We start from the raw sequence: 23,739 nt of genomic DNA, 5'->3' as shown, positions 1-23,739 counted from the left end.
CTTTTCTCAAGCCAGAAAAAGAAACACATTTGAACAGAAAAGACTTGGAAATCCAGAATGAGGATAATTTGTACGTCCTGAAATAGCATAAATGTTAAGTTAAAAAAGTGAATTCTGGTCTAGCAAAGTTGATACAAGGGCATCAATAGTTGCATCTGTGGTAAAGCTTCTGATTGCACTGTTAGTATATATGAATGCTCGTTTTTCTGTGTCAATTCCTTGCTTTTCCTAAATGAAAATCTCTCTAGAGAGGATTGGCTTTCTGCATTATATTTCTTGTAATTTTTTAAAAGTAATGCTCATAGGTTACGATGCAGTTAACATGCTTGCATATTAACAGAACTCTTGATTATAGTTGCCATAGTACAACCAGATGGAAGGATTAAAAAAAAAACTCTACTTAGTAAACTACCAGAGTTACCATACTCTTTCGTCTTCGTATCTGGTACCTGGACAGTGGCATGGTTGTAGAGCTGACCTACTCTTTATCTATGTCATTGCTCCACAAAATAGTAGGTAAGAAGTACCCCTGAAGTCTGGAGGAAGGGGAGCATACAGCTTGCTTCCTGACTAGCACTTTCCTTCTTCCTGGGTTCCTTCATCATCAGATTGCTCTGCTTTTCGTAAACAGAAAGAGGACTCCTAAGTCGTTAACAGCATGTGGGGCTCCACATATGATTATACATAGCATAGTACCATACCAATATGGGAAATTAGCATTTTCAGCTCATGCTGTTTCTTTCACACAAGAATCTTGGTTTGAATGCCTAGCAGTATAACCCACTTCAACAAAAAAAAAATTTAAAAAAAAAATATTTCACTAAGAAGTTACATTCCATTGCCATGGAAACAGATGATAAACCCTACAAACAGGGTTCAAATAGGAAATAATGTTTAGGAACACAAGTCCAAAACCAACTGGACTTACATACATTGTTCCTCAATAATAATACACCATTTATATCGCTGTGAGATGTTCTGAGACTATATGAGAAGCAAGGATTGTAAAAAACATTTATTTTCTCCGATTAGCTGATATAGTTGGATAATCGACACAAGCTTTCAGGTACGGGGCTCCTTCATCAGGATCCTCTATCAGGTATGACAGGAAAGTGTTTCCATTAAAAAATAAGATATCACTTGACAGGGAAAGTGAATATATATATATTTACATATTTTAATTTTATAAAGAAGCACTGGAACATCCCAAGCTTTTGTGAAATCAGGGAGAAAAAGAGCGCTATCTTGAGGCTGGAAAGACCCAAGAAAGTTGTGGACTAATCTGATTTTTTTTATAATATGAAGTTTCATAGAGTCTGCATGTACACAGAGAGGTTGTAGCCCCATGGTATATGTGTGATGCGCCTCTGTTAGGCTCACTAATCCATCTCTTCTGAGGCAGCTCCTGTGATTCCAAACCTCTGAGCCACTTCAAAGAACTCTGTTTTAAAAAGTATCAAAGACATGCTGGAAAAAAAAAAGTTTTATCCTCTGAATAGAGAACAGTACCTGTCCAGTGGTCCTAAAGAAAAGTAACTGGCAGAGTATTGTATAGAGTAGACAATATTTAGGCCAGGACAAGTACTTAGTTTAGCATTTGCAGCCCCATGACATATCAAGGCCTTTGTACTATTAGAAAAAGAGAGTTCCCTCTGCCAGATACAAATCAGCGCTTGCTTCTGGTGCCGAACATCCACACCGCCATTCAGAAAACAAGAACACCTCTTACCAACAACCTAGAAAGCACAAGACTCCAACATAAAATAATCTTCACTCTCTCATACAAGTATTAACAAAACAAAAAATGTTTAAAAATTATTTATAATTTTTCTGTGGAAGAAACATGAGATATGCATAAGCCCTTTATAAGCAGAAGAATACCAAGAATAGTTTAACAATTTTCTGCAGAATACGTGGAATAGTCCAAATACAATAGCTGTTGTAATGGCACTAATTTGGAGCAATCTGCCCACCTCCGTCATGACTGTACTGTTTGTAGTGTATATCAATAAAACCAATGAGCCACAGCATCATGCACTTTCCTTTCTGGAAGACAAGGCACCAGCATGAGTTTTTAAATATATGTGCATGTTTGTTATAAACAACACATACATTAGTGAGAATGTTTCAGGATCTTGTGGTGCAGCTTTTCCATGCTAGGGCAAAACGATTAGACTTAAAATTTCTGTTTGTAAGAAAGCCCATATCACCCAGTTCTCCTGTAAATATCTTCAGCTACTATTTATTTTTAGGCTGCTACAATTATGCCATATATGATTTGATTATTAGGGTTAGCAGAACCATGGCTAATGGAATCAGTATCATGGCTACAGCAAGCTTTGTGAATTCTCCCTGCCCGTTTTCTGCATAACTACACTTATGTCACTCAAGCGGCACAGGGGTACTCTAACAATTAATTGTAAACCAGGGGGAAACTTTTAATGGACCTCTTCTTGAGATCTTGTGTTAAAAAAAGGAAAGTTCCCATGAGTGAAGTATAAGTTAGCTTTTCCAGGGGGGAAAAAAGGAATGAATTACATTTCTCTTCTTGTCCTTTAAATGAATAGCATAGTTTGGGTGAAATTATCGGGCAATTGCATGCCTTTTATGCAGATAATGCTATTTGATGAAAGCGGTGTTTTGATCTGCTGAGGATAATACAGATCCAGGGTTGGATTCATTGGTGAGAGTAAAGCTGTCTTCTGTGATAACTTCATCTCAGCATGAGGTCAGACAGGGAAAACTGGGATGGGGGATTAAAAAATGACACAGTCGGAGCAGTATTCAGTTCCCTGCTGTGCTCCTGGCTGCACACTATAGCTTATGTTTCTGATCTGTTATGGTATTGTCTGCTTTTCTCTCCCAGAGCAGAAAGAGATTGCTTAAAACTTTTCTTTTTTCAGCTAGAGGGATTAGTTCAGTGCAGCTTTTTTAATTAAAGAAACTGTATCTTTTCCAGCGTAATTTAAGGCTGCACAAGAAGGCCATCAACATTCATAACTTAGCACTATTACCTGTAACAAAGTCTAGCCATTCCTTTTACATTCAGAACAAGAAATGGCTATTAAGAGTTTAGAGAGTTAAAAATTGATAATTGGCCCTATGATTGAAAGAATCACAGTTAACCACTATCTCCTAAAAGTTTTCTGTGAAGGAACTTCAGACAGCTTTGCTGTTAGTTTATCTGGGCTTTCTTAATTAAATCTCCGTGACATCAGGAGAGTGGTTAAAAATTATTCTGATATGTGGAAATAGACCTAAGCATATTTTCTCCACAAAAAGTATAAAAATACCCTCAAATATTAAAATGGCATCTATTGAAAATGTCTCTGTAATACCAGGAACTTCCTCTTTAGATCCACATTTGTTTTCACTCAACAGATTTTCTAAAAATATAACTAGTACCTTTATTAATTAGTAATAATATGCAAATAATTGACACATGTTCATGATACCTAACAATGGTCAGTGTGTATGCATGTCTGTAGATGTGTGTTTATTGCATATATGTGTGTGTGGATGTATATCTAGATTCATATATATACACACATAAATATTCATATATAGATAGATATACATCCACACACACTTATATGTATTTTTCAGCTCAGAGAGTTGAATTTACAGCTCAGTTTAAACAAGGTTAATGGCTAAAACCTTCAAATGTTTCAAATAAGGCCCATATGGTGATCACTTTACAAAGCATACAGGGACTGTGCTTAGGTTGCAACATACACATTTCCAACTAAATTCCATGCCAGATCAATTAGAAACAGTTCTCCTGAGCAGACAGGAACAAACACAGATTGTTACCACTCTGCTGCCTGAACTCTTGTCTTCCAGGAATGAAAGCAGTCATCTTGAATACAACATATTTTACTACCATCAGTCTAAGAAAGTTTTTAAACGAGTAATATTTTAATAAAATCTCTGTTTAGGCACATCAGAGCAATTAACATCCAAATTATCAAAATAAAATAGCAGATCATTGTCCCTCATTAGAGCTTTTAGTTAGAGAGGTGTGTTTCCCAGACTGCATTTATTAGTGATGTCTTCTACTAGGAGAAGGATGTGGCAGGGGAGAAGGAAAAAGGAAAGAAACAGACAACAGAAAAGCACATTTGGTTTCTTTTTTCCTCATTCTATGTGCTTATCTTTTCTTCAAATAATCTTTTCTGTAGATTTCCTTTATTTGAACAGTTAATTGGTGGAATTTCTTATAATGATTTTTTTCATACATCTTTCAGCCAGAAAGCTATAAAGGGGGAAAAAAAATGTTAATTTTGGGTATGAAGTTTATTTAAAACAAGGCCTCTTTCTTCTTGCAAAAATCATAAATTCTGAATAAATGTGACTTTATTACATAAACCTCCGCATGTGCATATAAGGTCTGTATATTGACTTCTGAATCACTATAAATATTCTGCATTCCTCCTGTTAATGGAAAGTATGGATAGTTACCCCCAGGTATAGTTTCCTGGGAAAGTGCTATACCAGCAAACACAAATCTTACATTTTTCATGGCCTCATGTACTAATTGACACTGATGGCGATAACGGCGTTTTGTGATGGCTCCTACTTATGAATACAAGGTGATTAAAATGATTATGTGCTTGATTTTAAGGCCATAAGTTTAGCTCAGCCAGTAGTTCCTAATGCAGTATTAACACCATATGAAAGGCATTTTTGTATTCCAAATCATATGCAAACTCCTTCAGGTTCTTTCCTAAGAACCCAATGAAGAGGGTCAGCAGTTGTGTGCAGCTGAAGTGCATCATCCTCACCAGAGGTCAGCTTCCCATATCGCTTTGTTTTATGCAGTGGAACACAAACTAATGTAGTGGAAAAGCATGACCCCCATTTAAAGGTTGATTGGTATGATAATCAGTACATTTAGTGGCTTCAAAATGAATGTGTGTAAGGCCCTATCTTGCTTTAATTAAGGTAATTAAGACATATTTCCCTCTGCAGACAGCTATTTAATTTTATGGCTTTGTCAGTGATCAGATTAGAATATTTGGTTTACAATTTGACCACAATTCACTACTCGGGGAAAGCGCCTTTCTCGGTCTACTTCTGGCAGCAGAGCACACTGGGGGTCAAAACTGGCGAGATAGCGCGCCTCTTTCCGCGGGATTTTTACTTTTCAGCTACACGTGTCCCCCAGAGCTCTTCAGTTACCCTTCGGCGCATCCCTGCGCGCTGGGGCTCCCCCCTGACGGCGGAGCGGCGCGGCCCGGCTCCCTCTCCCCAAAGTTTCCCCGTCCCCAAAGAGGCAGGCGGGGGGGGGCGGGATATGCGGTTTTCGCCCGGGATTACGGCAGAGCGTGGTCATGGCCGGCTCGCCACCTTCTGACCCGGTCCGGCCACCTTCCCTCCCGCCGCGGTTCGCTCTCGGCGCTGCGCGGGGAGCGGCGGGGGCTGCGCGGCTCAGCCGCCGGCCGGCTGCTGCCCCGCACGGGCAGCCGGGGCGGGAAGTGAGGCGACTCCGCCGCCTTTCCCAAAGCGAGCACTCGAGCAGCTGCTAACGCGGTCCGTTCCCGGGGCTCGCCCGGGAACAGGAGCCGTGGAGCTAACCGGGCGGAGAACAAATGGGGAGAGTTGCTGCCATGTTAGGATCAGCCAGCAAGATTGATGGAAGAGTCGAAAGGAGCATTTATTTATTTCTTTTAATTAGGATTGTGATTATGAAGTATCCTGGTGCAGGGTAACGTCGCTAGTTGTGTCCATCACGTAGAGGCAACCCCTACCTAGCTGCACTAAACCGCATCTTGCCGCTTACCCCGAAGGAAAATGGGTGCTGAGGAACAATTTCTTCCTCCATGAGCTGTAGATCAAGGAGCTTTGACAACGCAGAGATTTTGAGATCTGTTCTTTTCAGAGACGCGAGTATCCTAAACGGTGCGGAGTCCTGGGAGCAGAAAGTGCAGAAAAGCCTGGCGAAGCCCGAGTTACCGTTCAAGCACGGAAGGACACATTAAGGACACAGTTTAAGAAGTTTGGAAAGAACGTGACAATGTCTTGAATTTGTCTCATCTTTTGGTGTTACTGGTAGATTAGTGCAGAGGCCGGCATGTCTGGCATCAGAGGACGTCCTGCTCTCTGCTTTCACTAACACCCACCGTCCAAAAAGATTTACTGACAGTCACATAAAAAAAAAAGTCTCTCGAAGTCGGTAAGGAACGCATATCCTTTTGTTCTTTCTCGACTAAAATAGGCAATCCAACAGAGTAAGGAAGGGCTGGACCGTGATTTTAGAGAGTTTAGTCACATTTAGTAGTTGACATTAGGAAGATACTTTCCTAAAGCTCTAACCCAAATGTGACTGCACACTTTTTCAAATTAGTTTCAACTCTGAAGGCTGGAATTTAATTAAACTTCGGTAAGCCTGGTAATGCTGTTTCAGTTATGTTCAAGTTAAGAGCACCAAAATAACTTACTCTGAACTTCAAGTGTGTATCAGTAAGTAGTTGACGTTTGTTGTTTATCCGGTGGGCTTTCCGCAAGGAAGAAATTATATAATCTTTCTATTTATAATAGAGGAGCATCTTAACTCACTATATTTGGAGGCAGTAAAAAGTTCAAATTAGTACTAGATGAATGGAATTAGCTAAGGTAATGCAAATGGCTGAAGTAGTAGTGCAACAATATACCACTTCGTATGTTTGCATTTGCGAAATACAATTTTTAATTTTGTGTTAGAGGACTGTAAGCCAAAAGAAGTAAACCATATGTAAAGCCCTGACTCTACAAGATGTGCTTTTAGTGTAGCTGAAATGCTCTTTTGTATACTATGCAACAACAATTATAGCATTTGGCGTAAGTTCAGGGTTAAGATTACCCATGTTTGTCTAGCCATATATGTTTTGTAACAAAGAATTTTGTGCAATTCACATTTTCACACTTCGAGTGCTTTCTTATAAGGACTAAAACCTCTGTAGGATATTTTATTTGAAAGACAAGGTCATGACGATTCCAGTTCTACCTATATCGCCTGGGCACTTATCTGCACAGAAGTCTATCTGGAGAGGTCTCTGTGACTCCTACCTTTTAAAATTAAATCCCACCACTTCAGACTCACCCCCAAAGTCAGTGCAGATTATTCATTTCCATCCCATTGGTTTAGTTTTGGTATCTTCAAAAGAACTTTCCAAAACCTGGATTTAAAAGTAGTTACTTAGTAATACTACATCTTTCCCAGGGATGCAAACAAGTTATTTCCGTTATAAAATACCTGGTTTGTTTTCTGTGTGCTCAATATTATGAATTACACGTTGGCTGTCCGCTTAAAAATGCTTCAAACATTTGTGGCTTTCTGCTACACTTGCTGCACAGCGGTGCCTTGTGAGGCTGGCGGTTTGAGCGGGTGTGTGCGCAGCGCCTGCTCTAATTCTCAAACGCTGATCTCAGCACTGTGGAATCGGTTCCGATACCCAGGGACCTTGCCCCTCAGGTCGAGCCTAGCAAAGTACAAACGCAACGGAGAACAGGGGGGTGAAACACTCGCGTATGAGATAAAGCTGCTGGACGGACCATAGCTACACCCCTAGCAATGCTCGTCGGCAACACCTGCAGTAACGTTTCTATGATTAGGAGGCATTTCCAGCCATTTCGGGTCGGGGAATATGGGGATTTTCCTTGGGAGCGTTTAAAGTAGCATAGTCGCGCGTCTTTCATTGCAGAGCCGGAGATGTGGCAGATAAATTTAAGTTTGGAAAATCAAAGTACTCCAGCGGGCAGCCAGCTCAGCGTTCAACGCTGCTCATCTGTCTAACTTCCCCGAGCCTTTCGCATCTCGTGTGTGAAACGCCTTTGAGTGTAAAAGGAAAGGACAAAGGCGTAACAAAGAGAGCGGTCCTAGACGGACAGACAGGTAACATCTCAGCGCGTGAAAAGTTACAGCTACTACTTCGAGTCGAGAGGATGCCGAGGAGTCAGGGAGAAAAACACGCAGAAGCGCCGCTGTACGCGAGGGAGAAACGGCTTTAAAAGCAGATGTTTAAGCTGTAATCAGGTCACTCGGCACCGGCTCCCGCCTGACTCCGAAAATTGCCGGAGTGCGGAGGAGAGGCCGGGGCGGGGGGGCTGCGGCCGCCTGTGCCAGGGGCGGGCTGCCGGGCCGGGGAGCCCCGCCGGCACCCACCGGCCTGTCCGGGCGCGGGGCTGCCGGGCCGGGCAGCCCTGCCGGCACCCACCGGCCTGCCCGGGCGCGGGGCTGCCGGGCGGCCCCACCGCCGCCGTGCCCCGGCTGCCGGCAGCGGGCGAGGTGCCTGGGCGGGCTGGCCGCGGCACCGGCGCTGCAGGGAGCCGCGGATTATTTCCCCAAATTCCTCCCCTCGCCTCATAAAAATAAATAGGTCCCCGCGGAAAACAAAACACGGCGGACGGAAGCGTTCTGCCTCCGCCGGGAGGAGGGAATGCGTAATGAAGCCCTGTAAGTTCATTAGTGTTTGCAATCAGGAGCACGCAGACACCTTCATCAGGGCAGAAAGCTGCGGAGAGCCATTCATCAGCCTGAAGTGCCGCTCGCGGATGACCCCTAAATCACCGCCGCCGTCGTGGATGCACTGATTGGGCACAGCGTGGGAGCCGAGCCGCGCCGCGCCACGGCACTCCACGCGAACCGGGAGGGGGGAGGGCAGAAGGCAAAGGCGCCGCAGCCCGGCGGGTCCCGTCCCGGGGCGGCGCGGGGGAACGGCGGGGCCCTCGGCCGGGTTCCCCGCGCTACGGCGCAAGTAGGTGCCGGCGGCGGCGGCTCCTCCCCGCGCTCCTCCCCCGCCCGGCACGTTGCCGTGCGCGCACCTTCACCCTCCCCTCCCGCAACAAGAGGGGCCAAACTCCCTGCCCGCCCCGGCGGGGGAGGAGGCGGGGAAAGTGAACTCCGCGGGGCGCGTAAGCCCCCGCGGCGGGGGGCGCGGACAGCAACTCGTGGCCCTCCCCCCGCCCGGCCCCCGGCCCTCCCCCCGCTCCCTCCCGCCCTCCGCTCCCGCCCGCCCGGCCGGCCTGACAAAGTGCCGGCGTGCGCCGCTCTCCCCCGCGCTGCTGCCGGGGCGCGGAGGCGGCGAGGCTCGCAGCGCGCCCGCGGTAAGTGGCGCGCTCCGCTCCCCGCGCCCGCGGGGGCGGCCGGCCGGCCGGCAGCGGGGAGCCGCGGCCGCTGCCCTCCCCGCGGCCGAGGGCGGGCGGGTGAGCGGGCTGGGGGCCGGTGCGCGGGGGACGGCGGAGGGTTGCGGCGGCCCGCCCTGCCCTACCCTTCCCTCCCCCTCCCCCCCCCGCGGTGGCACCGCCGGCGGCGGGACCTGCGGCGGGCGGGAGCCGCGGGGCGCCCCGGGACGCGCGGCTGCGGCCGGAGCGCGGCCCCAGGTAGGGCTACGTGGGCGCGGGGGAGCTGGAGGGAGGGGTCGGGGGCGCAACTTGATGTGGAAACTCGGCGGTGCGGTGCGGAGGCGAGCGGGGGGGGCTGGCTCAGCCAGCAGCGCTGCGCGGCCTCGGCGGCAACCCGGCTGCGCCCCGCGCTGTGGCGGGAGCGGGGTCGCTCGCCCCGGGGCGCAGCGCGGGCCCCCCCCACCCGCAGCCTGTGCGCGCGGCGGGCGTGTGCGCGCTCCCGGCCGCGTGGGGCGGCGGTGGGACTTGCCACCGCAGCAGTTTCGGTGCTTTCCCAAGTCGGCTTCCTCGCTCTCGGAAGATAAATGGAAGTGTCCGTACTTCTGTCTGGGGAGCGTAGCGGCGAGGGCGGAGGTGCGAAAGCTCATCCTAGTAAGTTTATGGTGGGTTTTGAACTTCGTTCGTGTTACCTCGGGTCCGTGTGCGCGGGGCTCTCCCTCCCTGTGTCTCGTCCTCTGGCAGCGTGTTTGTCAAACGGTTGCAGGCGGTGACAGACTACCGGGTGGTCTGCTACTCTGGAAATACTACCGGGTTTTACCTGCTCTGCTGCTAAAGGAGGGGGGTTTGTGAGGAAAAACCATCAAGGATAGCGTCTTCAAGGATTTGCTCAATAAATTGTAGTGCGAATAGCGTTACTATGCAGCGAAAACACACGGTGACCGAAAGAAACTGTATGCCACTGTGCCTTGGGGAGAGAAAGGGGTGGTCTCCCTCATGAAATTACAAACATTTCTGGTATCTGGTGGGTTTTTTCTTTAGGTGGATGTAGGAAGCAGGTCCGTTGTTCCGTGGGCTTGAAGTTATGCTGTGAAGTTGCTTTAAAGCAAAGTAATGTATCAAGATAAAATACACGAAAAGACATCTTTATGCACTCGCATGGCATGAAAAGTTTTAATGGGAGCTATTTCTGTAAGATATCGTCTAGTTCTAGGCTCATCTAAATTTTTAGATTTAAAATACGTTTTGATAAGAAAACTTTAGTAGTTTTATTTTCATACTTTCTAAATATCATGTGTCGTTTACATTAAGCCTTCTTAGTTGGTTGCTCATCTGGTTCTATTTGGCTGTTACCTGCTGCATTTTATATATACTTCTTAATGCAAAGTATTTTGCATCATTCCGTTGAAGAGTTACGATAATATTTTGTGGATGTTTACGTCCTAAAATTCAGTCTAGTAAAGAGCATATTGAAATATAAACGTTGCTTGTCTATGGTCAGTTATCTTACAGAAGAGTTAATTGTAAAACACTTAAAGACACTCTCTGATGAAAAATACAGCTGCTCTTCCCTTCTAAAATAATCCAAGTGCTATTCAGAATTATTAATGCATTCATATCTAGGAGATTGGTTTAGTATTGTAGATGAGGAAAGATTTTCATGAAGTGTACTTGGGTGTAATGTAAGAATGGTTAGGAAGAATGGGCCCTATATGGGTATGAATATATACGAAAAATATATCACTTGCATTTGGGGAAAATACAATAGGTTGAGAAAAATAATACTATTTTACAGTTCCTAGCTTTGCTGTTATGAACTTGCTGGGTTATTTTCAGTGGTCTGGTAAATTAGAGGAGGGGAAAAAAGCCAACAGTACTGAAATATTAGATGCATACATCAGATTAAAAAGTGAAATGAGTTTACATGAGTGAACACTGAGATGAAAGATATTGTTTTGGTAGAAGAAATACTTGACCACGCTAAGAAGATTCTTCTGTTTAATATTTATTGGAGGAAACAAATGCAGAATAACATTCATAACCCAGTTAGCAAGTTAAGACTGGTACTTCAGTCAAATCTCTTTGAGCCAGGAGTAATTATTCTCTGTTCAAATGGAAAAGGGAAAAAAGGATTTAGTAATAGAAACTAGATTTAAAGTTACAAATCAATCCACAATAGCAGCTTTTAATAAGCAGCTATTTGATACGAAACCTATAAAATATCAGAAAATGAAATAATAATCAACCTGAAAGTATGTTTTTGTCATCTCCTAGCCCCAACAATTAACAGATTATAGGCTCGGCTCAGTAAGATACCGAGTACCTTTACCTCCAGTTGAAATCAGTCAGCCTTATGCAGACTGATGCCCATGTAGATTGATGCAAAAACTCCCACTGACTTGCATCAGTTTTGGATTGGGCCCAATAAAAACTGTGAGTGCTCAGCAACTTGGAGGATCAGGTGCTGTTCGTGAAGGGGCATTGTGCTATATAGACTTAAAAGAAAACACCAGAGACTTATGCTAAGACTTCAGGTCAGAAGTACTTTTAATTTTATAGTGATACGGCATTTACTGTACTGAATGCTGCATTTCTATTATAGAAAACTCATCTCTGTGGCAGTGTACAAAAGAAAATATAAAATTCTTAAAGGGATATCTTAAAATATACTTGCATAAGATTTTGAAAAAATGTTACACTTCTGTAAGACTTAGAGGCAGATTTGAACTGTGGTACTACACATTGGAGATTGTTAATCAGATTAACATATGTATATAATATTATTATTCTTTTAAGAATAGCTTTACTGTATAATCTGTTCTATTAAATGAATACATGTTTTAGCAACTGTAGTGGTAACATGACTTCAGCTCCTGCAAGTTTGTGCAGTATCAACTGCACAAAAAATTATCAGAAATAATTTTAGTGTGTTATAGTAAAGAGTTTGGTTTGATGAAATAAATTTTTCTTCCCAGGTTAACTGGTTAAATAAGTAAGTTCTTTCAGGATCCTTGCACGCGATTCTTCTTCATAGGCTGAAGAGTATCTTGTGATCTTAAAATAAATGCTTTAACGTTGTAATACAGTAGTATTATTCGCGAAGAGTTTTAGCTTGTGGTAAAATATGTCGGAAACCCAAAGTTAGGGTAGGTATCCACACTGTCAGACGAGCAATTAAAACAAAACAAAACCCTAAACATTGAATTTTCTGGAGGTTACAGAGGCTTTAAAGAGTACTGTTGTAAAAATGTGCCGCTTTAACAACCTTTCCTTTTCTTAGTTCTAAAACTGATTAATTGCTGTGTCTTATAAAACCTGATTTATTTCATACTTTTTTCATACCAAGCATTACCATTATGAAGCTCTCCTTATAATTGAGATTAATGTTTCTGAGCAAAGAAGTGGTTTGGAGGGCTGCATTCATTTTGAGTGCTGTTCTAATCAATTTTAGATACAGCATTTCACAATGTATCAGTCTGCATCCAAACCTGCCTTATTATGTGGAATTAACTTGTTAGTGATTGATAGCAAGCCTGCTCCATCTCCAGAGGTGATTTGTTTCAAAACAAGTGTTACGGCTTCCAAGAGTTTGAGTACAGGGTCAGGCGACTCAAGTGCCCTTTCTGTGGCCTGACTGAAGCTCAACACAGTAGTTAGGAAAGAATGGGGTGTTTTTATGAAGAAAAAGAAACCAACAAACCAAAACACAACCCAAAACCCTACGCCTGTATTGAATGGTGTTCCTTAAACTATGGTATTGGTCTTCACATACAGTCTGGAGTGACAGGTATAATGCACGGATAGTGTCCTTGTGCATCCCTACATACTGTAACAATGCATGTCTGCTAGATTATTTTGTAGAATAGCTTTAGTGTTTGAAATGAAAACTCATGAGGCTAGTTTCAGATGACAAGGTGTACGTCTACTGCATATTGCCTGCGTAGGTAATGAAAGACGTGCTAATTCTTCTTTTCTCTTTTAAAAGTAGCAAGGATAGTGCTTGTTTCGATATCTACTGAAATATTTGCACATTCCCTGTGTGCACCTTCTGGTCTCAGCTTCACCACCATTTCATTCTTAACCAATAGTATATGGTCACACGCTACTGCTGAGTGTGATGCATAAATATTTAAAGTTCAGGAAAAACTGATTTCTTGATAGTGAGAGAAAAATGAGTAAAAAAGGCCAAACAAACAAACAAAAAAAGATGAGAAACTTCTGAAAATAGTAAACACTGTTCTAAGAAGATTTATGTGTGTGCATCTATTATCAGGATAGTGATTTCAATCTAAATTGTGGTTACTTATGCATTTCTTGCAAGACATGCTAATTGCATTCAGTAGGTTTTTTAAGTTTGCATATTGAACTAATTACATGAGTCTTTTAGTTAAGCGTGCATGTAAACAATATACAGAACATTGCAGCTGGAGCACTGCATAAAAATATTTCCGGTCTTATGCAGATCAGAAGCTAATAAAATTAAAAAATGTTTTTTATACCAGGCTGTAAGTGCTCCACACCGCTTAGCTCAGTCCTTTGCTGTGGAAGAAACATTTTCAGTACTGGTTCATTTTAATACTGTAACCGAAATAGCTGCTACTGAACTAATACAAAGGGAATAATCTTTTAAACGTCTTATTAAATAGAGACTACAACACAAACTGTGTCTCTGATTACCTTCTTAGACGGAAGTCTGTCTGCATGATACAACTTTCATCCTACAGTATATTTACTGTGTACTTTGTACGCAAAGGTGATGCTTGGATGACACAAGATAGAAAAGTAGTTTAAGCCTGGAACTGTTTTGTGTTGATATACACCGTGGGTCTTGCAAAGGAGTGGGCATGCTTTTCAAATTTAGACTGAAAGCCGACATACAAGTTCAAGCCTAGCTGACCTAATTATTTTAAATTTTGCAACTTGTGTCTGTAACAGATTGAGGTTGTTGATACTTGATGTGTAAGTTTGTGTCTGCAAAAAAGTTAATTGTAAACATTAGTGTCTAGAAATACAAAAAGCAGAACAGTAAACTAGAAATTGGAAAGTGCTGTACTAAATTTAGCACTGATCAACGTACCCTGCAAATCCACTGAAATCAGCAAATTACCTGGATTGCTGTGTACTACTGAACTGGGAGTCTGTAGTATCTCTTTGTGTTAAAAATCTTTTTCATATATTAAATGTGCATAATAGGTTATAGTAGCAACTTTGGTGTAGTTTTACAATAGGCTTTCATGACTAAAAATACAATCTTCATGTATAAAAGAAAACAAAACCAGTTTTCAACATGAGAAAAGACGTGTTAAATTATTTTTGTTGACTTTCCTGTTTTTTATTTTTTTTAACACACTTCTGGTAAATGTTTGAAATGAGAATCTTAACATGTGTTAGCTATGGATTATAATTATGTAATAATAGAGTCTCTGTTTCTCTGGGTTTTGTTCATTGTTTTGTATGTGTGTCCCCCCCACTCCTTGGCAAAACACTGGAATGATTGCAGAAATTTTTAGTGCAAAACATGTTTGCCAACTTTGTTTACTCTTTCAAGTAATTTATTTTAAAAGGAAGGAGAATATCTTTCTAAAATGACAGTCTAAAATCGATACTCTATAAATATTTTAAATTCAAAATTTAACCTTTACATCTGTATTTTTGCATCTGAATTACAGAAGTGTAAAACAGCAGTTTACAAAAATCTTAACTACAACTTTAATTTTACTGTGACAGCATAGAAAAAATGTTCAGAAAAACAACAAATATCATAAAAGCTCTGTTGGTGTGGAACTTGGAACGCATCGTATTGAAATCAGTAGTGCTGTTGGTGTTATTTTCCAACGTTGTGTTGAATTTCTAGTAGTATTTTTTGACAGCAGTTAAACCAACATACAAAGGAACTAATGTGTCTTATTTCCTTATTTCAGTCTTGACAATTTTAGTGTCTTAAGAAAAATCCTGTCAATGGTAAAATTGGTGAAATATAGATTTAAAATATTTTTCTTGGCAGGAATTGTAATAGCTGCATGTTAAAATTTTTAGAGGGGAAAAAAATGTAATCAGCACACGATTTACCGTAATACAACAATAGTTTCCTAAATCATAGAAGCCCTTGATACACTTTGTCTGGGTCATGGAGTGGGTGACTGTGTAGTGGTTGAAGAAATCATCATTGCTAATAAGTGGTACTTTAGATTAGCAAATGAAAGACTGCATCGTCCTTCAAAGACCTCATCCATTCTCATTATAATTCTTTGAACGTTTGTCTGACCTTTTTAAAGAAATCCTACTGAAACTTTATGCTTAGAGTGCCACATAAATAAACTGACCAGCACTTGTCTCAAGAAGTTTGTAATCTAATGACAGGAGCAATAATACATCTTTTAACACAAAAATATCAAATGTTACTTGTCACAGCAAATTGTTCATTTATTTACAAATCTCTTTTCCTAATGATGTGATGCTTATGAGACTAATGAGCGCTGAGCAGCTTCATAAAAGTAAATAGTATCACAGTTGTCTAACAAAAATCTAAAGCCAGATTGTATTGCTAACATTTTTCCTCTCAGCTATGTTACCGTCTATACATTCAGAAAGCTTGGGTAGGTGGAGTAGTTTTGTTTTTATGAATGAGAGCGTGAAGGTTTGTGAAGCTACGACATGCTCAGCTAAAGCAAACCAGCATAGCTCTACTCACCTCAGTGAAGACATGGTCATTTACCTTGCAGATGATGAAGTGTAGGGCTTATACTCATGAAATGCTTTCAATTTTAGACTTCGCTTTAACTGTTCTTTTTTTGTTAACAGTTTGTCTTCCCTGTTATAAAATACATTGCTAATTTGAATAGGCTTTGGTGCCCCTGAAAAGCGCTGTGGCTCAGACATTATTTTCCACTAAGAAAGAAAAAAAAAAATCTCCCTCTGTTATTGAACTTGGCAAAGCAGAAAATAATTCATGTTATTAAATCAATTTTTCTTAGAAAGACATTCTTTATTCATGCTACTGAATATATGAAGTACTTGATGTCTCCCTACTCCCCTTAAGAGATATTCTTGATTTCAATGTCAGAAGGTTGCGTGGCATCATCCAAACCTACGCAACTGGAACCGAGGAAAGATTTGATATTCCAACAAATCAGCTGGTTGAAATTTTGGTTACAAGTTGCGAGCATTTGTGTATTGCTCTAGCAGCAAAGGCAAAGTCATTGGAAGTCTTAACATTCAGGCAGCAATTACTAAACTGTCGTTTGTTCACGGTTGTTCCCATTTCCGAAGGCAGAAACATTATATTTTTAAAGTAATGGTGGAACTTGAGAAATACTGGGTCTCCATGAACGATTATCTGAGCTTAGACCAAACAAATAAAAACATAGTTGGGAACGCTGAGGAGTTCTAGCTTGCATTTGGTAAGTCAGACTGATAGGTGTTAAGTCTTCAAATTTGATTTCCCTTCATCCATAACTAGTTAGAAAATTAAGACTTTGGGCAACAGAGAGCCCTTTAGCATTACAGTTTCTCACTTTTTGTTTTGGGCCCGATTTAAGAGATGACTTTGTGTGTGAGTGAGATTGTATAGGCGGTAGGAAGGATTCTTTTTCATACCTTGCTTTGCTTCTTGCAATAGTAATGCACACACCATTTTTAATTGCCTAATCTTCAAAAGTAATACTTTGATTTTGATATAAATTGCTGGCAGATGAATGAAAACCTTTTCTGGCAGCTTTTAAAAATATACATATGTGTATGTGTGTGTGCACGTGCATTGACCATTCAATACAGTTTGACTTAGTAAGCGCTACAGTACAAAATTATAGGAGGATTCCTCTCCCCTGCCTTCCCCCCCCCCACCCCCCCCGGTTTGTCTGACAATTGCAGAAGTGTGTGATTTCAGCAGAGGCCAATGTGTTGGGAGGTGTCGACAAACCTCTGAAACACTTAGGGTCTGAGGTCCCATAGTGACATCTCAGTGAATGCTGGGAGCAGAAATGCTCGTCACCTTTCAGAAAGTTTTTCAGTCATTTGTGTATTATTAGACCACGAAACAAGACCTGCCTTGTAATGAAATATTCATGTTTGTGGCCTGTTTTAATCTTTCATGTATTTCTTGCAGTCAATAAGAGGTAGCAATCTGTCTAAATGTATGATAACTCAGAAATACATCTATGAATGACTTAAAGGAAACTTAAAAGTAATAAGTGATCAGAAAAGCAGGGGTTTTATTTTCTCTCTTGAGTGAAGAATATCTTAGAGTGAAAAAGGAATATCAACTCTTACTTGGCATGAAATAGTTATAATTACATTCAGAAATGTTTTAAGTGTCTTAAAAGTGCATAGCCGCTTGTATTATTCTTTTGATAATTTTATGTTAATTGTGAAATGATACAGGGTTAATGATACAAAATGTTAGCACTTCTAATGATATGTTTAAGAACAGTGCAGTCATTAAATTCAGTAAACTGAATATGTGGGCCTCATAAATAAATGCTGAATTATAATACAAAACACACCATGACCAAATTAATTAGTATGTTTAATGTAGTGAATTCCAGCTAGGCTGCATGCAATATGGACATGTATTTAATTACTAAATTCAATATTAACTGCATAAGTCAACTCTCACTTATTCAGTGCAGAATTAGTAACAGAAATTTAATATCTTCTAGTGTTTTATAGAAGCATTTTTTTTTAAACAAGATGTTTTAACTCTGTTAGAGATTTTAAACATTGTCATTAAAAAAGGGATGCGAGTGGTGATGTTCCTCCCTGCTCTCCCCGTAACATGTCATCATCAGGAGGTAGAATTCCTGAGGTCCAAAATAACAAATTCATTCAGTCAAAATGGTGACACTCATTCAAATTAATTCAACAATCTAGAGCAGAGTATTTTGTATTTACTTACTTGATGCAAACTTTTGTGTTGGTTGCTTTGCTGTGATCATTATTGTTATCAGATTTTATTTATCCAGGGAGAGTTACAATGCCAGTAGAATCATCTTGATTTTTCATTTGAAAGCCTTATTTTTCAAAGAAAGCAGAAAATACAAGACTATTTTATTTATTTTTTTTTTACCTGTGGGTACCTCAGTTTTTCTTCTTAAATTACAAGTATTATGTTTTTATCATGTGAGTTACAGGGCATACAGATTTTCTTGAACTCAGCTTCTGAATTCTTAAGTGCGAGTTCAGGACAAAAATAAGAAACGGGGCGGTTTTGATGTGTTTGTTGTTGAGTCTAATTCTGCAAATCTCTAAATCTATTCAGTTGGTAGTTCCAGGGACTTCAATGAGATTGTGTAGTGAATAAGCATTGTGTCTGTGATCAGTGGAATACAGGCTTAGGCTCATTGCTTTCAGAGGATAGTCTGTTTAAGATGAGGAGAGTTTGAGAATAATCAGCATGTTTTTTTCTCCTTTTTTTTTTTCTTGATATGGGATTACACACCCTGCCCATAACCTTTGGTATAAGTCTACCTTTGCATTGTGTTTTTTTAGTAAATACTTGACTAGAAATGACTTGATGAACCGTTCAGTTTTTACGGAGAGACCATAAAGCACTGAGCGGTCTGACTGCACTCTGCTCCTCAGTCAAACCTTATTGTTAAATGTATTTAAGGTAATTTCCACCCCTCCACCCCCAGCATTTCCAATAAGCAGGTCCAATGACTGTTTATTTGCTGGACCACACAAAAGAGCACATTTGTCCAAAAGGGGGCACGGTGAGGTTATGCCTATACTACCATATTAAACGCCATGCTGTAACTTTCCCACATGCTGGGACACAATCATCTGTATGGCTTAACTCTTAAAGAGCACCCTTATAGCATTTTGATCTGTACCAATTCATGGTCCCCCAAACAATTCTTGGGCATGGTTCTGCAGTTAAGACTGGGGATGTGTGCTTGGGACCGTTCCCAAGGAGCGCTTTGCTTCCAGCTTCCTGATTTAGAGGTAAAGACTTTTTACTAGCACAGACCTGATTCAATTAGACCAGTTTTAAGCAGGGTTTTGGACAAGATGACCTCCAGAAGTCCTTTCCAACCTAAATTATGCTGCGAGTCCATGCCTGCTGGCTGCACTCCTTGCAATCCTTCTTGGGGATGTCGAATTTACTGGTTGGGCATCACAGCTGAATTCAGTGTTGCCAATGCTAATTCCATTGACCGCAGTTGCAAGAATAGTTCAGTTTAATGGGCTCAGAATTAAAATCATAGTATTCCTGTTTTAATCAGTTTTAATGAACTGATTTTATTGTTTTATAACCTGTTGTAGGGGTAAGTTTTTATCCACCCTGCTTGTATAAGATAGTTCCTATTAACTCATCAAGAGGATTTGTGGGAGTGGTCAAGCGCAATGAGGACCCTCTGTGTTAGAAACTTCAAGGTATTCCTTGAAAAGAGCTGTTTTACCTTTGGAAGTCAGCTCTTTTTTTATACGTTAATCACAAAAAAGAACTGTATTAAAAATTCTTTCTTGAGCACTTATTTCAAACTCTAGAATCATTGTTAGGTGCAGTAAGTTGCCCTGCACTGGAAACTTGATGAAATTAATTCAAATGTTAAGAAAGAAAAAACTAGCTTAATTTTTGTACACATACCTGCTAAGTATTACACAATGCTGACCTTACAGAATTTAAGTTTACTGGTTTATATTAAGTGCACAATAGCTAGCATTACTGTTTATGGGCAACATCATGTGTGGAACCCAGACTAACAGCTTTTTGTTGAGGTTTTTATTATGAGACTGGATTAAAGATGATATCAACTGACTTAATATGAGAATCTCAAATCTCTTGTTTTTTTCTGACATTAATTTTTTTCATGTGGTTTGTTATAGAATGGACGAGAGTTACAAGTTACAATGCTGGGGTTTTTTAACATTAATGAAATAAATAATAATAAAAAGATTGTTCACTAACTCCCAACTTTTTGGATGTAAAGAGCCTCTGTTTACATGTAGCACAATGCCTAAACCAAAGCTACATCACCAGATGTCATATTGATGTAAAAACACTCACAATCTATACATCAGACTTGAAAGCATTTACTTAACATGGAATTGAACAGCAATTAGGTACCTGAACTGGAAACGGTGTGGGCTGTAGTCCACTGAGCACAAGCAGTTAACTGAAACCTAAAGGCAGGTGCCTTATGAAGCACATTTTATCTGCAGTGCTTCAGTTTCATACCCACTCAGCAGAGGAACAGAAATGAAACAGCCTACAAGGGATCTTGTCTGCCTGAGGTTAGGCACCCAAACAGGCTATCTTTGTGAAGGTCTTTAAGCATGTCATGACCTTCTCTCCATTGCTTTGAAAGTTGGACACTTACTGCAGTAGTGCTGCTTTGTGAGGTGCCTAAAGCGTAGGCTCAGTTTAGTGATCTAAGCTAAACAGACTGGATTTCATGCCTACTGCCTCAACCAAAACTGCATCAACATCTATAAGAGCATTATAAAAATAGTGTGGATGTTAAGGGTTTCTTTAACTGGAACTAAAATAATTATTTTCAGTTTTGCTTTTTTTCTTAACATTATAACTGAAATCACATTATAGATATTTCCAAACTGTTGTTTCATCATCAATTTGTAGGTTGAATGTTATCGCCAGGTCTCAATAAGACCTTGACTTCTACATTAACATACATGAACTGCACATTAGAAACAAATGTGGCTGCAAATATATAGAACTCTTCATGTTTATACATTATTTCATTATAAACAGATTAATTGATAAGCACTGTATCTACTGCTATTTTGAATATTTTTGCTATGTGCAATTAAAAGAATTTTAAATTGGAAAATGTGCAAAAATTGGGTTAAGTGCACTTAACTATTAAAACTCTTCTAGCTCATCGATATTTTCAAAAATGTAAGTAGACAATGGCTGTAGACTTTTTTGTCCTCATAACATTACCAACATATTTAGTTTAATTTCACATCCTACAAATCAGAAGTACTAGGGATTCCGAAAGCTTGGTCTTAGTATTTCTTCTTCCTCCTTTACTGTGCCATTCGCATGACTCTTTCACTCAGCCCTGTTATATTTCTCCTTGATGGCTGAAAACAACTGTTAGATACCAATTTCTACTTCCAGAAGATGGGTTATATGATTTTTGTGTGGCAAGCACAGGAACTACTTGTTCTTTTGTCTCCTCTATCGTGGTTCATAACTGTCTTAAAAAACAGTAAGGCTTTGGTTTGATTAACATTTTAAGCTTTCATAAGCTGCCAGTACTTCCTTTAAAAATAAAAAATTGCCATCCTGCACCCTTTACAGCCTGTCCTCCACTCTGTTGCCCTCTCCCTTGTATAAGCTCAGCTGTTTGCTTGGCCATATACTGAATTCAGAGCAGCGGTACAGCTGAAAAATAACCATTCGGAATATTTTTTTAATATTATTTATTTTTATTTATTTTTCGCCACTTTGGTAGGCAGCTCACTGACCCAGTTCAGCAGGCAGCCACAGTGTAGTGGTAGGTGCAGGGCAGGAATATAAGGAGGATAGGGCTGCCTTTTCAGTTTATTATTTTTAAAAAAGGAGTAGCACACCGCCTACATTTTCCTGGCTTATTAAATTAAACGCCTACAGGAGAAAAGGAGTTCCTAGAAATGGGTTTGTAACTTATGTTTTTCTTCTCTGTGAATTGCTTTGTTTCGTACTCAGCATCACAGCAGAAAACTTTTGGGACTAGGCTAACCAAGAGAAACCATAAATAAAAGAGAGGAAATTGAAATACAAGACTGCCTTCCCCCCCCTACCCCCTGCCAACTGTATGTGTGCATGCATAAAGTAGGGCCACATTTTTTTTATATATATATATACTGTTTTATAGAAGGAAAAGCAATGACACTGAGATTCCCTTGCTCTGTAATCGAATTGCAGTCATCCTCCAGGAGTTCAACCAGCAGCAGAAGGGATGTCGTAGCAATCAGCGCTTGTTTACAGAGAACATAAGAGGGCTGATTTCTCTAGACCATGCATTTCTGTATTCAAGTGTTTTTTTTAAAAAAACAGATGTTGTCAGTATAGTGTCAATGCTATCAATGCTCCTGTCGGTGGTTTGTGCCTCTCAGAAGTTTTCAAGGAAAGAGTAACCTGGAATTGATTGTTTTGTCTGAGAAACAAACCTGAAAGAGAACCATATTTCATAATGCAGCTTTCCCCAAAGCCTTTGTTGATCGTTTAGAGCTGGGCTTCAGGGTTGCAAGGAGAGGAGATGCAGCTATTTATGTAGCTTTTCCCTCAGCCCACCTATTTCTCCTTCTAGACGTGGATATATAAGGGGTTCACGGGGTTTTTCACACTTTAACCCTACCCTTTAGTACCAGCTGATGTGACAGCAGGTAATTCTGCGTCCTGTGATGGACTTACGGTTATGCCTTGTGCAGCCTTGCTGTTTTGAGGCAGCACAGTTCAGTTCCTGTTTTTTTTCCTGGAGAAGGTCATCATCACTTAGCTATAGGTTATGATGCTGATACTTTTATTTTTCCTGTTGAAGTTGCTCTGCTTCCCATGAAGAGCTTAAAGATTCATTGGATCAGAAGAGGGCAAAGAAGGGGGGATGTGTCATTGCAGCCTGATGCTTAGGGCATGCATCTGAGAAGGGGGAAACTTACAGCTTCCTTTAATCTGCCAGAAGTGTCCTTTTTCCTTCATTCCTTCCACTGCCCTGGTGCTGACACAACTACTGGTACGCCTTTGGGCTGAGCCAGAATTTATCTATCTGAAAGATTCCCCCCCCCCCCCCCCCCCCCCCCCCGAAGCTAATTTTCCGTTTCCTTTTTCTGAGTTAGTCTTTGCTAGCTCAATTTGTGAACTGTGTCTTGGTGCCACAGTACAGTTGCTAGTGCTGGCAGGCAAGAGGAAGGAATCAGTAGCCAAAGCTGGGAATAAGAAATTGCTAAGAAGGCTGGGAATGCACTTTTTAAAGGGATTATATCGGGTTAAAGTGAGCATGTAACTACGACATGGATGCATATATATTAAAAAGCTAGGACAGGCAAAATGTGGGCACTTTCTGCTTGTAAGGGATGTTCCCTACTTCCTAGCCTGAATCTAAGTGTGCATGTCCCTTTTTGGATCTGACTTTTTTTGTCTTTCTCTGTGGAGGAACAGTTGCCAGTTTGAGCTTTGGGTCAGATTGTGGTCCTGGATCACATGGGGCTGCTTTTGTACATGCAAAGGGAAGAAATAGAAAATGAAAATAATGTGGCGAAGTAAACAGTTCCAAAATTGAATATAGTAGATTAAAAAAAAAAAAAATCCTTATTTCTCATGTTGGCAGCAGCACAGTGTTTCTGATGTAATTCAGCAGATTATTCTTGTATACATGGGCATCCTGGGCTTGTCCTCTAAAGGTGTGTGTGCTTGTCCCGTCCCCCCCCCCTCCCCCAGTCAGAGCAGAATGACTGCTGTCGTTACAGGTTGAAACACAACTGTCACTACAACCCCTTTTCAGTAGTTCATGAATAAATGTTACCAGTGGAGTTTATTAGGTGTGATAAAACCTATGAAGTTTACCCTTCTTTTACAGACCTGAACACTGAGGCAATGAAAGATGGTTTGCTCATAGGACCACAAGAACTTGTATGAGTAGAGCCCTCATAACCTGACTCCTAATTAGGCTGTGTGGAAGATGGTTCATATTC

General features: G+C 40.9%; 1 protein-coding gene across 13 annotated transcripts in view; it reads left to right on the top strand.

Annotated features, from left to right (window-relative positions):
* The window catches only part of TENM3 (teneurin transmembrane protein 3), a 502,889-nt gene that overhangs the window by 62,304 nt on the left and 416,846 nt on the right, over window positions 1-23,739 (top strand). For 11 of the 13 annotated variants that reach the window (XM_075500278.1, XM_075500277.1, XM_075500271.1 and 8 more), the window contains exon 1: window positions 8,858-9,084. The exons of 1 other annotated variant lie outside the window; for it this stretch is intronic. The gene's annotated coding sequence lies outside the window, so the exon portion shown is untranslated. Of the gene's footprint in view, window positions 1-8,857; window positions 9,085-9,205; window positions 9,361-23,739 lie in introns of those variants that run through there. One more of the 13 variants, XM_075500259.1, reaches the window with a different exon arrangement.

The sequence above is a fragment of the Mycteria americana genome, chromosome 4 (genome assembly GCF_035582795.1).
Source record: "Mycteria americana isolate JAX WOST 10 ecotype Jacksonville Zoo and Gardens chromosome 4, USCA_MyAme_1.0, whole genome shotgun sequence".
In the NCBI taxonomy this organism is placed as follows: Eukaryota; Metazoa; Chordata; class Aves; order Ciconiiformes; family Ciconiidae; genus Mycteria; species Mycteria americana.
Note: the sequence above shows the minus strand (reverse complement) of the source record. Positions and strands in the feature narration are given on the sequence as shown.